This window comes from Pinus tabuliformis, chromosome 7 (genome assembly GCF_031772625.1).
Source record: "Pinus tabuliformis cultivar Carrire ecotype Pingquan chromosome 7, CPIR1, whole genome shotgun sequence".
Taxonomy (NCBI): Eukaryota; Viridiplantae; Streptophyta; class Pinopsida; order Pinales; family Pinaceae; genus Pinus; species Pinus tabuliformis.
Window position 1 is genome coordinate 1,887,975,214 of NC_142293.1, and position 12,119 is coordinate 1,887,987,332.

A 12,119-nucleotide genomic window follows, 5' to 3' on the forward strand; every position below is an offset into this window, starting at 1 on the left:
AGCCTGGCGCACGAAGACCATCCTGGCGAAGGCCATGAACGTGCAAGCTGAACAAGCGGAGTAGCTGAGGACTCTTCAACGTTTTGCGGCCACTATGACTCATGACCATATGGCCGTGGTCGAGAGCAGCGAATTCAAACTCTCTGCAATCCACCAGGAGCTGGGTTCGGTCAGTAGCAAGCTTACAGAACTTATTCAGCTCCTCAAGAAAGTTATTCAGTCTGACAGCAAGAAACCAACGCCATACCAGGGTGGGCCGCTGAAGGTTTAGCTTCTTCCAGCACTATGATGGCCAAATCCGCTCACAGTGGCCGTCATCGCCCTCTCTGTTTTTCTCTGTCCTCTTCTGTTTTGTTGTCCTCTGTTTTGCGCAACGTCTGTTATGTCTCTGGTTCATCTATGCTATATCTTATGGGTAGCCATCCTCTGGCTTGAACCACTCTGCGTGGGGTTCCTTTTGGCAATTCTAAATTCTATGTTTTTCTATGGGATGCCTCTCTTGGCAGCACCATCTCAGTCCAAACTTCTTAGTAACTCCAGGTAAGGCCAGCTCCATAGCGGCCAGTAATCTGCCGCGGCAGACTTTTTGTAATATATGTTTTTACTGTTAATACCAAAAGCTTACTTACACAAAAAATGGAGGAAAGACTTATTTTTTGAGTTCTCCCTTCAAGCGCGACACAACTAACTCTGACTGCCATTAATTATGGAAATAATTTCTTGTTCCCGTTCTTTTTCGATATATATATATATATATATATATATATATATATATATATATATATATATATATATATATATATATATTCTTTTTCATATTCATGAAGCCTGAAAAAGAATAAAATAATGCTATATTATAGTGGAGAGAATGAGTTTCCAAATATAGATGTGCTAGTTCCTGGGAGGGAAACGTTCCTATGCTCAATGCAAGGTGACGAAACTGGTCAATGAAACAAAACTCTATCTATGTACATATGTTTGATCATGATGATCATATATATACAGATGATATTTCGATTATTTTTCATGTTTTTTAATGTGATGAAAGATTTATATGCCAATCTGATGTTTCATTAGCAATACAATTTGCTAATGAATTTTATGATCATGGAATATGACCAAATGTGATATAAAAAAATGATATTTGTAATAAATGCACTCTCAGAAATTGGAGATATAAATAAGGATCTCTTACATGATAGATGTTATTCAGTTGAGATGCCACCATATGTGAATCCAAATAAACTACTAATGAATCAAGACCAAGATATATTGGCTCAGATAGTAAATTAATAACAACAGTATATTCAGTTATATTATCTAAAGCAATACTGATACATACACCTCTTGAAACCAACACTTGCCATATGGATAATAAATCACCCAAGCTACATAAGTAAGAACCTCGGTGTGTCTATTGGCACCATCGACAAATCCTAGATATATCAAATGGTCCATCAATACCTTCCAAAGAAGATCAAAAATATTGACATCATTAAAGACCGATAGATATGTATAAAGATACAATATATACAATCAAGAAAATGCTAGGCCGAAGCCTAAGAAAAGTACTTCTTAAGATAGGGCCTATTTCTGGGCTCCGCCAATTTGTTTCCCTCAAAATCAATCAACTCATAAGCTCCCTTTTTCAAAACGTTTTTGACAATGAAGGGACTGTACCACAAAGATTTCAACTTGCCTGCTCCCAAGCCATATTAATGTTGGTCGTATACTAGGACAAGGTTGCCTTCGGAAAAAAATCTAGGACGGACAACTTTTCATATTATGTTTTTACCCTCTTCATATGAGCTTTCTTGATTATGGCTACATCTCGACACTTCTCACCAAGATGTCCCAAGTGAATGAGGCCCTCTTCAAGCTTAGAAGTATTGGGAAGAAGATCAACAACTAGTCTAAGGGAAGGAATTTCACATTCCACAGGAAAAATGGATTCAGACCCATAAACTAGTTGAAAGGGAGTAAGACCAGTGGCAGTCTTAACTAACATTCGGTATGCCCAAACTGTGGGATATAATATAATGTGCCAATTGGATCGAACTTTATTAATCATCCTTTGCATGAAGATTTTTAGGGATTTTTTCATGGCTTCAACTTTCCCATTGGCTTGAGGGTAATACAGAGATGAATGCTCCTGCTAGAAAGCCAACTTAAGAGCCAATTCAAACATCATTTGATTTTCAAAATGATTGCCATTGTCAGTGAAAACCTCTTTAGGAATATTGAACCAGGAAATAGCTTGATTGAAGAGAAACAAGGCTCAAGTTCCAATGCATAGTGCTCAAGTTCGAATGTGTGGTGCCCAACCTATAATGAAGCATCATTCCAAAGATCCATTAGGCACATAATATAGGTAGCCTCCCTTAACATTCATAACGTACGTTAATTTTGCAAGTTTACCTAAGTTCACCATGGTGGTACAACTGTACCCTCATTACATGTGTCATTGTTGTAGTACACAAGGTATTTCCTAAGTTACTTTGTTAGAAATAGGTAAAGGTGATATAATTCTATGGAAGGGGAGAGGAAAACCTTTCAAAATGACCCTAAAATTCATAATAATGGTATGCTAAGTCTATAACTAGTCCAAATAGCCCTTAAAATATTTAGTTAATTTTCTGCAAATCTTTGAGAGGGAGTATTTTTCTTTAATTCTACTACTTTGATGCCTTATTTATTACATTATTTTACTTCTTTATATATCATGCCTTATTTTACTTCTTTGAGTCTCAATGTGACAGTCATTACTTTGACAGTGAAAATTACTTGCATATTGCTTGCACATATGTAAATATATTGCATGAATGAAAGAGGTTTGTCCACAAAATGTTGTGTATGCACATTGGAAGATACAGAGTGTTGCTATCAATGTTGGCATATAAAAATTCGGTGAACGAAACTATAAGGATAGAATTGGACATCAATCCTCTACTGGACTATGATCTTGGCACCATAAGAAAACAACCCCAGCAACTAGTTATTGAACCAAATCTGAATAGAGGAGAAGAAGTGCGATCTCATCTTGTAATGATTTGTTTGATGTTAGTTTCCCTAAATGTAAGGCTTGGAGTAAAGGATGTTTTCACCCATATTAGTGACCATATATCACACCACTCATATTTCAATGTGCCAAAGTTTGTAGTAAATTAAAGTGCAATAATGTTTCTTATGCATCTTTAATATTTTAATGGTTTCCACTGTAACAATATCAATTAGAAGAAAAATCTATGTGGTTTTACATTGGCACTGAAGTTGGTCAAATTGTTACTCCACAGCTTATAAATGCCATGGGTGTCGATTTCATTTTCTAGTTCAATCAGAGAACTCTTGAGTAATGCCTCTAAATAGGAGTATCAAAACCTCTTGATAGTAGATTTTAATGGGAATTTAGTATATTCGCCCATTTCTTGTTCTTGGGTTCACCTAGTTAGTAACTATGCAATATATCTTGAATTGAATCTCATCAGTACCACACCTTCTGTCTCATTAGTAACCTTTTATATGAGTGCAACCAACCTTTTTCTTATGAATGTGGACCTAAAATTAAATAATTTTATAGAGTGAAATTTTGGCTTTAGTTTGTCCCTAAAGGAAGAATTCCACACTCTACTTTTGTCACAAATTATTATTAGTTTATTGGGTGAAATATGTTTAACTCTATATTCATGCAATGTTTAATTTGAAAAGCCATGATCTCATCTCCATTTTTGGCATGGTTCTATCTAAAAAGGAAAAATATTAAGATTGGTCTTAAAATATCAAACATTCTCTTACCTTTAATGACTTTTGGGATCGAATCTATGAAATAGAGGAGGAAAATGGACATAATAATCCTACATTAGGAAAGGAGCTATCCATATGGAAGAATAAAGAAAATAAATTTTATGCTTTGAATGTTGAAACAATAAGTGGAGAGGTAAGACATAATATTGTTCTAAATATTGTGAGGGGAGCTGAATCAATATTTATTTTATAGTTGTTATTTTATGCAAATTAAGATCACTTAATAATAAATCACATAAAATATACAAAATAATATTTTTATTAACAAGAAATGACAAGGGCTCCAATCCTATTTTTACAATGAATAAAGTATAATGATAGCTTAGGGATCCAACTCTACATGAAGACTCCAATATTCAAATCAATCAGGCTCCAACCTGTATGGTTCCAAGCTCTAACTTGGTCTTCTATTGGAGGGAATTCCTCTCAATGATTTAGGCTCCAACCCTATAGGAGGACTCCAATCCTCTAGGGATCCAACCCTCTAAAGTTTCTTCATTTCTTCAAGGTGTCTTCAAGGCTTCAAGACCTCCAATGTATTCTTAAATAAGTCCTAAAATTATATCTTTAAGACTGACTCCAAAATATTCCTTAACAAAAATCTCCAAAATGCTTGTTCAACAACCCTAATATGTGTCTCTAGGTCTCTTCATATTTTCATAACAAATACTTTCCAAGTATACTCCAACAGGGCTTCAAAAATGTTGTTCCAAAACAATGCCATTGCTTCAAATAATGTCCAATCCAAGTGTATTCAACTCAACTTCATAGGATGACTTCAAGTGCTACTCTAAAAATGTCTATCTAACTTGGGTCTCCTCCAAATTAGCCACCACAGGTCAAAGTTTTACCTTCACTCTTTAAGGTCCTCTCCAAGTATGCATGAATACAGTCTTTGAGATATTTAATTATTACAAGTATGAGGTAATTATTTCTCCATAGTTTGTCTCTACATGCTATACAAAATGTCTACATTCTACTCCAAAGGTAACCTTCAAGTCCAAAATGCTCCAAGATATTTCTTCCAAACAAGGCATCAAAATGCCTTTAGAAAGTATGCTCAATGCTTCTTCATATTTCCAACAAAGGTCTATAAAGAGAAAATTCCAAAGAGTAACACTGTAAAATAATCCCAAGATTGTGCTTCTAACTGGTTATGTCTACAAGATAATATTAGGATCACTGCATAATTCAAAAAGTCTCCAACAATTTAATATATTGTAGCCATATTGTTTTGTATTGATACAGAGATTAGGTACAATTTGATAGGTATTCAACAATCTCAAAATTACATTGTCAAGGTTTTTGGTCTTCTACCTCGGCTCTATAGCAATATACTATGGTCTGCAATTTGCTTCCAAATTATACTTTGTCCATAAGTATCCAACCTAGTACAATATTTTTAAATTGTTCCACATGCCTTCTAAGATGTTTCTATAGGTTGAGTGGATGTCCTCCAAAATATGCAGAATACGCCAAGGTATAGGTATGATATATTTCACTATATAGGTCTAAGCTACAGGTTTGAGGAGGCTTCACAATTTTATTCTTCCACAAGTTTGAAGTTCAAGTCCGAGCTACGAGAAGATTCGAAAAGGGTGCCACCATAGCTTTCCACAAGTCCCATACGACTAATCTCTGCTTGTGACACAAGTCTAATTATAATAGGTCCAATGATAAGCCTTTGTTTACAAGTTTAGATCAGGTTTAAACTTCTTATAAACTCAACACTGAGGTTTACATAATGTATAGATCAATACCCAAACACAAAATATTCACTAACATTCATCCTTTCTTTTCCCTTTTTAGATCCTCTTATTTCGTATCTAAGTTCTTATATTTCTTGACCAAATTGGTGGTAAAATGGACGAGTATGTCTATATGTTTACAGTTGTTTGCATATGTGAAAGGACATATGTTGTAGTCTTGAGCCAACCTCTATATTAAAGCTGACTTTGAATTATTTATTTTATGTAGAATAATATGAGAAGGAATTTCCTTTGGCACAAGACATTTCTTCAATAATGACATGGTTGTAAAAAAACCATAAGTATACCCACTAATGAATTATGTTGTCTTCAATTTACATAGTTTAGACTCATAATTCATGCTCGTTGTGGCAACACATAAATCATCCTTCAAGCATTTCTCCATGCATTTCTTAGAGCTTGTATCATTATGATAAGGATAAAGGAAATATATAACAGTTCTATTCACTGTATGTATAGTGACTCCCCCTTCTTCCTTGCAAGCACCAAGAGGCACCAGTTTTAAACATCCATTTCCAGGATTATTAAACACCATTATTTTATTAGATATGCTTTCAAAAGGGAATTCACAAATATGTCTCATATAATTAAAAATACAGACACCATAAACAACATAGGTTACGAAAAAAAAACAAACGCCACACTGATTCTCTGCAACATTCCATCCAAATTTCTAATTTACTTTAGCTTCTTGAAGTTTTGTTCTATTTCTTGACTGCAAAGTCGTCAATTCAATTCCATGTGTATGACATAATTGTATGATAGAATTATTAGTTCTTGGAAGCCTTTCCAATCAACCCTAATGGAGAGAAAAAGTCTTGAATGGAAGTATTGAGGTATATCATATCATAGCATAGACCCCTTTTCCATTTCTACTAAAATGGAAAACTTATGATTATGCCACTAAATTCTAGGGTTTGACACTGTGTTTTTTTTATGCACCTAAGGCTTTATCACCATCATATACTTATTTATATAGGACATATTAGAGCTTGCTTCATCTAGGGGCTATTAAAGAACGTTTCATTATTAACATCAATGACAAATTTATCCAACACATATTGTTTCCATTATAGACTCTCATGTTTCTATAAAGAAGTGAAGAAACTTGTATGACTCCTACATAGAATTGAAGCTTATGCAACTTCTATGAAACTCTTCAACCTAGAGATGACACATGATGACCCCATGGTATTGGAGTTTTGGATCAAAACCTTCATGAATGCCATGTATTCCACTGGTGTGAAGTCATATTTCACTCTCAAAACCTTCATCAAGGCCCTCTACCATACATACTCTCACTACATTGAAATTAAGAAAGTTGACCAATTGTAGCCTATTGCATTTGACTGTTGGTGGAAAATGTTGTATAATGTGAGAAAGAATTTGGAAAGAGTGAGAAAATATATCAACCCATTGGAAATACCACAATGCCTTGCTAAGAAAGGGAAGAATCAATCACATGCTTCTTCTAGAGGATAAAGTGGTTGAAGAGGACATGGAAGAAATAACTTCATATGTAGGGGGTAGACACAACCAAGGCAAGATACTTGATGTTCACTATGATCATGGTGGTAGAAATGGATATGATGTATTGACATGCAAAATACATTTGGAGAATATCAAAGACAAATAAGATAAAAATGAAGACAAAGGTAAAATACAGAATCCCGTGAATGGTAGAACACTTAAATATGCTTATTACATTGTCCCATATAATATTATTGGAGTAATTGAAGATTTGTTTCATACTTCATTTGCTTAGTTGCTTGAAAAGTGTGCAACATGTCACGTAACATTATGGATATACTTCTTTGAATATCTTAGTTACAATGCAAATGACAATGTGTTTTATAGATATAGTCTCAAGTCACATATTCCTTAAATTTTTGCATGACTGTTATAACTAGAGTAGAGGATGGATGAATGTGAAAGCTAAACGAGACATATTCTCACACACAAAATTCTACATACATCTCTCATTACAATTAAGGCACTTTGACATCTAGTATTCCATGGCATACTATATTTGGAAATATCAAAATTTCGACAACCTTCATTTAGTGAAAAATAATTATGTTTTATGTTTTCATACATAGGAAATTAAATTAATGTGATGTATGCATCCTTGGTAAACATAAGAAACACCATATCCAAGACTTTAGTTCTATATCATGTATGAAAATTGGACTAAGATATTATGATTGTTTTGGCCCCTTGTCTTTGATCAATATATAAAATCTCTTTTTGAAGCACAACCTATCCTTCATGAAGCTCATAAAGTTCCAGCCATTGCATAAGATCAACAAGATCATTTGAATGATGTCATTAAGAGGATTGGACTCTTGAATTTTGATGCAACACCATCCCAATGAGTGAAGAAACTTGGACCATATTAGAGAGGTCCACCAATATGGTTAATTAAAATACTTGAATTTGTTTATTTTGATGAGGTTAGAATAACCGAACCAGAGGTTCAATCATACACTATGGAGGTTCTTGATTTTTGTAGCTATGGTTGGTATTTCTAATTTAAAAAAAAAAACAAAAAAAAACAAAAAAACATTAAAAATAAAATAAAAACTATGGGAGTATTCAAGAAAGCCACTTGAGAAAACCAGATTTTTTTAGTTAAAATTATCTATTTTGATAGAAAATATTTTTATCTATAATTACTCAAATTTCTAAAAATACCTTTATTTTGCACCAAAATATATTTCTGACATTATTTCTACTTGGTTCCTAAATAATTCTTGAAATTTCTGCAATCACTAAAGCTGAAGGCCTATGAAGAAAATAATTTAAAAATTTGAAACGAGACTGACGTGATGAGAATATAATTTTGTAAGATAGAGCTCCAATGTCATATCTTCTCAATTTCTGAGTCAGACATTGTTTAAAAATGCAAAATGGCTTAAAAAAAAAAATCCAAAATGGCTTAAGAAACAAGGTAGAGCAATATTTATTATTTCCATCGGCCAATATACTAATGGAACTTTTGTTGAAGTTGCATACTAATCTTAAAATGATTAATTAAAGATGTTGTAGACATATCAAAGTTATATAAATAACACGTTGTACTTTCAAAAATGAAATCACTTTATATTGAAATAACTTTATAAAAATACAAAACTAAAGCAAGAGATATGTGAACTAAAGCAGAAGAGGAAATAATGAAAATTGTTGTGAAAGGATGAAGAACCGCAACTAAAGGACTTCTTCCTAGAGAGAAACCCCTCACCGTGTAAATATAACAATCTAAAACTGTAACATTAAATTAATCCACATATTTGTGATTCTGTAACAATATAAGCAAACTGAGAACTACAAACTAATATTCAACTTGGTTCGCTAATATTCAATCGATTAAGTTGAGAACTACAAGCTTGGCTTGGAGTAACACCACCTTACGTATGCATATTGGACATGAATGGTTACGATCAAACCATAACAGAATGCACGGTAATTGTTTTACATAATCCTCCATGGAAAATGTTTCGTGATAGATAGGGCACATGGAAGAAGGTCGGAATGACAACAATAAAAAATTTGAACTAACATCCAAATCATCATAAATATCTTTCAAACTTCTCATATTTCTCTTACCATTTCTTGATTCATCCCCTAATTGATTGCTGGGAGAATCTTGATCTATTGATCTGCTTGAGGATCCATGCTACTCTAAAAATATTAGATTCCTTGTCGGTGTGTCTCTGTTTGGTGTCTTCACCTCTGATTCTTGCTACTCCTTTTCTGCTACATCATCTTCTTCCATCAGTGGCAGTTATGCATGAACTGTTTTGTCTATAGTTCCATTCCATGACTCTTGTTCTTTAAACACATCACCTCTGCTAATTATGGTCTTCTTGGTGATAGGGCTATACAATTTGTAAGTTTTTTATTGCTCACTATAACCAATGAATATGCATCTTTCACTTTTATCCTCCAATTTTCCTTTTCGCTCCTTAGGAACGTGTGCATAATCTACACATCCAAATACTCTGATATGCGATACACTATAATACATACCTCACCATGCTTGTTCTGGTACTTTAATCATCACACTTTTTGTCGGAGATATGTTGATCACATAAATAGCACATACAACTGCTTCTTCCCAATACTCATTAGACAAGTTTCTTCCTTTCAAAATGCTTCTTACCATGTTCATAATTGTCTTGTTCTTTCTCTCTGTACACCATTCCACTGTTGTGTGTACCTTGTTGTAAACTATCTTCTAATCCCATGTTGTTTGGACTAATCATGGAATGCCTTTGAGATATATTCTCCACCACGATCTCACCTCAATACCTTGATCTGTCTATCCCTCTTGTTCTCTATTAAGGCTTTGAATTCTTTGAACTTTGCATAAGTGTCAAACTTCTACTTCAAGAAGTAAACCCAAGTCTTTATGTTGTAGTCATCAATGAAAGTGAGGAAGTAACAACTTCCACCAATCGACTTGCCCTCATAGGTCCACAGAATGTTGTATGCACTAGCTCAAGAGGTCTCTTTTCTTTGTATGCAACTCCCTTTGGAAAAATTTCACGGTGTTTCTTTCCAAATATTCAACACTCACAACTACTAGTAGGTTCTTTGATTGGAGGAAATCCTGTGACCATCTGTTTCTACTGCAACAATCTTAAACCAGAAAAGTGCAAGTGTTCAAATCAAAAGTTCCATAACCAATAATCATCAGAACATGCAACTGTAAAAGAACTCACCTAACCACTGTAATTCAAAATTAGAGGAAAGAGTGTGTTCCTTGTCATCTGCACTTTGCTATCATCTGCTTACTTGGGGGCTTTTCATATATAACACATTCTTGACATTAAAAGATAACTCTATATCCTTTCTGTGTCAATTGACCAATACTTAACAAATTATGTTTGAGACGAGGAACATAATATACCTCTGAGATTGTCTTCAACTCCCCCTGGTTAGTCAGAATGTTGATCACTCCTTTTCCATCTATTTCCATAGTCTTGTTAGTCACCAAATTTACCTCTGTTTTCACAAATTGATCAAAATTTGCAACCAAAATCTTTTTTCCTATCATGTGGTTACTACAACCACTGCCTAACAACCACACACTAGCAGATGGTTCATGCATGGCATGGCATGCTAAGAACATGGAGCTATAACTCCTTGTAGTGACATTAGCTCTCTGGTTCCCTTGATCAACTATCTTATTCCTGCAATCATGAGCATAGTGACCAAATTTATTGCAAAAATAACATCTCACCTTTGATTTGTCAACTCTTTGATTATTGTTGAAGCTTCTGTAGTTTCTTCCACTTTCATGTTCATGCTCTTCTCAGCCATCTCTTTGACCACCATAGCTTTCACTTCATCCTCTGCCTCTCGATCTACTTTTGCCTATAGCTCTATCTCTTGAAATAGAAACCTCACTTTTGAGAGCGGTCTTTAAAGAGCAATCCTTATTTCTGTCTATCCTTGCCTCATGTGATAAAAGTGATCCCATCAACTCATCGATTTTCAATGATTCCAAATCTTTCGCTTCTTCTATGGATGCTACCACAACATCAAACTTTGTACACAAAGATCTAAATATCTTCTAAACCATTGTTTTATCTTTAATCTCTTCACTCGATTCATGAAAGAATCGATGTCTTCTGTCTCCTTCATCTGCAGAATTTCAAGATCTCTCCTAGTATTCCACACCTTAACAATATTGGCATTGGCCATACCTAAATAGTTTGTCGCCAAAGTATCCCAAGCTACTTTTCCTGAAGACGTGATCATAATCTTCTAGAACATTTCTCGGTCCACTCCCCGATAAATAAGATGCTATGCTTTTTCATTCTTCTTCTTGTCTGACTTCCATTGTTCTCTCTTTTCATTATTGAGAGCTCGTGCTTCTACTTCATCCTTAGGTTCTGAAAACCCAAACTAGACATAAACCTAGAAATCATGTAGCTACAATGTGGTAGCCATCTTAATGGCCCACACATCATAATCCTTCCCTGTAAATGGTGGGAACTAGGGATGGAAATTTGAGAAATCCATCTTTCTCCGAAAATTTCTCCTTGAAAAAACCCTAAAAATCTATTTTTGTAATTTTTTTCAAAAAAAATACCCCTTTCAATAGAACCCTAATTTTTTTGTTTAAAAAAAACTTTAAAAAAACTTTTTGTTTATTTTTATATAAAAGTTTTTTTTATAAAAAAAATTATATATAAAAAGATTCTATATATAAAAGCAATTTTTTTTTTTTATAAAATATCCCTTACGATTTCAAAAACAACTTTTATACCTGGTTCACACATGGATTGCTGCTAATTCAAGTTTTGTAAAATTTTTCAAAAAAATACCCCTTTCAATATAACCCTAAGTTTTTTGTTAAAAAAAAAAACAATTTTTTTTTTTTTTTTTTTTTTTATAAAAAAAGTTATATATAAAAGAATCTCTATATATAAAAACAATTTATTTTTTTTATAAAATAGCCGTTATGATTTCAAAAACAACTTTCATACGTGGTTCAAACATGGATTGCTGCTAATCCGTTCTCCCTCACTCTGATACCAA